Here is a 3393-nt window from a genome sequence, read left to right as displayed (position 1 = left end):
TGTGGTCTACTTTGTCAAATGCCTTGTTGAAGTCTAAGTATGCTATATCCACAGCATTTTGTTGATCTACTACTAAGTTAGTCACCTTGTCAAAGAATGAAATAAGATTAGTTTGGCATGATCTGTTTTTAACAAACCCATGCAGGCTTCTAGTTATAAGGCATCTAGTTTGTTTCTAGATGTTCACAGATCAGTTTTTTAATTATTTTTTTCCAGTATCTTCCTAGGTATTGATGTTAGGCTGATTGGTCTGCAGTTTCCTGGGTCTGTTTTTTTTTTCTTTTTTGAAGATGGGAACCACATCAGCTCTTTTCCAATCCTTTGATAGTTCCCCAGTGCTCCAAGATTTTTTAAAAATATGATACAATGATTCTGAGATAACATCTGCCAGATCCTTCAGAACTCTGGGATATAATCCATCAGGTCCCAATGATTTATATTCATCAAGGTCAGACAGGTATTCTCTTACCATTTTCTTGCTTATTTTAATTTTTATTTCTAGTCTGTTTTTTACAGTCATGTTTTTGGTTTGTTGGGCTATAGTTTCATTTTGTGTGAAGACTGATGCAAAGAATAAGTTAAGCAAGGGTTTTTTAAAATTATTTTTTCCAGTATCTTCCCAGGTATTGATATTAGGCTGATTGATCTGTAGTTTCCTGGGTCTGTTTTTTCCCCTTTTTTGAAAATGGGAACCACATTTGTGATGACTCCCCCAGACAATTCCCCAGATACCTCTGTAGATGTCAGCTTGGGGGAGGATGAACTGGTTCCTGGCATGTCAGAAGTTGGGTTGATTGATGGCTCTGAACAGCCATCTGGAAGGAATTTGGCTGAGGCTTCAGCTGGGGAAAGCATGCAGTTACAGATGGTCAGTGAAGAGGAGAAGGAACTACCTTCTACACCTGATCCAAGGACATGTAGGGCAGAGAAAAGGCAGGAGTAGAAGAGGTCAGCCAGACTACTCGAGAGGAGAAGGCCTTGCCCTTCTTGATGGGTTGTGCCAGACAGAGGGAGGCATTGCTGGGAACAATGTGTTTCTTTTCTAGCTGTGTGTGTTCGGGTCATCATCATCCCTGCCTCACTTTGGATTGACATAGTGTTTGGAACTGAATCATGCCTTGGAAACTTTAGACTTTTCTTGCCTTGCGAGCTCTCTTGTGCATGGATTTAAGTTTGCCTGGTGGATTTAAATTTGTCTGGAGGATTTATTTTGTTTGAGAAACTTTCAAATGCTTTGTGAACTCTTTGGCCATTGCTCTATGAACTAACATTGGTCTGCTTGTGGCTGGAATTAATTGGGACAGTTCTGGGTTTTGGTGAAGGGAATTGCTGGGGAATATTAATAAACTGTGTATGCAAGTGAGCAGGGCAGCCCAACATCAGCTCTTTTCCAATATTCTGGTAGTTCCCCAGTGCTCTAGGATTTTTTTAAAGATATGGTTCCAAATATGGTTTCACCAAAGAGAAACTATTTTTCTACCATGTTCTTTCAGGGAGCTGGCATTTCTGTCCAATTCCCTAGAATCTTGCTGTGGTGGCGCAGTGGTTAGTACTGCAAGCTAATTCTGCTGACTGCCGGCTGCCAGCAGTTTGGCAGTTCGATTCTCACTGGCTCAAGGTTGACTTGACCTTCCATCATTCTGAAGTTGGTAAAATGAGGAGCCAGATTGTTGGGGGCAATATGCTGACTCTGTAAACCGAGAGGGCTGTAAAGCACTGTGAAGTGGTATATAAGTCTACGTGCTTTTGCTATTGCTATTATTTTAGATACTGTAGAAAATGGCCAGGCTACTAACATAGTTGTATCTGCTGGTACATGCAAAATTATTCTTGTTGTTGTTGAAAAAAGGGAAATATGTGCTACCGTTACTATTGTTGTCAATATAGTTCGTGGTAAGATGGCCCTTTAAAAAACTGCAGGGGAAATATTTTTTTTATCGGGAGAACATTGAATGAAACAATCATCTAGATTTAGTGCAGAGAATTCCGGAGAAGGCTGGAGAATTTCTGAATAGTAGTGTTGTTAGATTAACTCTGAGGAAGTTAACATTTACTAGTTAAAATGTTGACAATTGCTCCAGAGATTTTTATACTATGACCTGAAACATTCTGACATAAAAATATATATTTCCTGCTACAAGTGTACAAATATGCATGTGTGCATTTGTAACTCTTGCATTAAATTCTATACAGCCAAAATTCAATCCCTAAACTGATCATTAAATTTAGACCATATAGAACACATTCCCCATCCTTTCATTTCTAGTATATAAAGGCATTTCAAAACCTGATAGCAAACATATATCTTGAATCCATTCTTTAACTTCAGGAAAATAAGTTTCTTTCCATCTGTGTAAAATTATTCTCTTGGACCCAAGGCTTAGTAAAGCCAAAACTCTTCATAAAATGTCAAATCCTATATTTTAGATATAGAATTCAACATCACATTTATGCCTTAACTATAGGACTGTGTTAACATAATTTGTAACTTGAAACCAAAAGGGAATTATGATAGAATCAAATCATATGAGTAAAAATAAAACAACCTACCATTGCCCCTCAAATTTCATACAGTGCCAACAGAAACAAAAAATCTGATATCCAGACTTTTTTTAAACATTATTTGATGGTCCAGTAAACATAAAACAATTGTGATTAATTAACTTCATTCTTAAATAGTAATAAATATTTGTATTTCTGAAAATTTGGATCCCATTGATTTTCTAAAACTGGGAATGCTTAATAATTATTTCAAGATGTCAGAAGCTTTTTCAAAATGTTTGGTTTGTGGAAGTTCAGCCTTCGCTAACAAATGCTTCCTAATAAATAGATGTTATTTTAAAAAATGAAGAATCTGTTTTGCTTATTGATGCTAAAGAAATAATAATAGTAATAAATGCTTTCAAAGGTACAATCTATTTGAACAATATCTGATTCACAAACTGTTTATATTTGTATTTAAGAAGCAATGTATTTTCTTTAAAAAATATGGAAATATAGCTCATTAACATGTATGTATTATACTGCCCTATCTTGTCTGTGTTTTGTTTAATATAAACAAAATTCATTTAGAAAAGGCCATCCTTTTTAATATTTTCTTCACACAATTTATAACCTCCTTGTTTTTCAAGCTGTATATTATTGGGTTGAGCATTGGGATTATCACTGTATAGAAGACTGACACTACTTTGTCGGTGCCCATCGAATAGCTAGTTGTAGGACGCAAGTACATGAAGAGGAGAGTTCCATAGAAAAGGGTGACAACCGTCAAGTGAGATGTACAAGTAGAGAAAGCCTTGTACTTGCCCTCTACAGAGTCCATTCTGAGGATAGTAAAGAGGATGCAGCAATAGGATACAAACACCAATGATGTAGTAGTGACCACATTAAAGC

Source organism: Protobothrops mucrosquamatus, unplaced genomic scaffold, assembly GCF_001527695.2.
Source record: "Protobothrops mucrosquamatus isolate PMUCROS unplaced genomic scaffold, P.Mucros_1.0 scaffold1594, whole genome shotgun sequence".
Lineage (NCBI taxonomy): Eukaryota > Metazoa > Chordata > Lepidosauria > Squamata > Viperidae > Protobothrops > Protobothrops mucrosquamatus.
Note: the sequence above shows the minus strand (reverse complement) of the source record.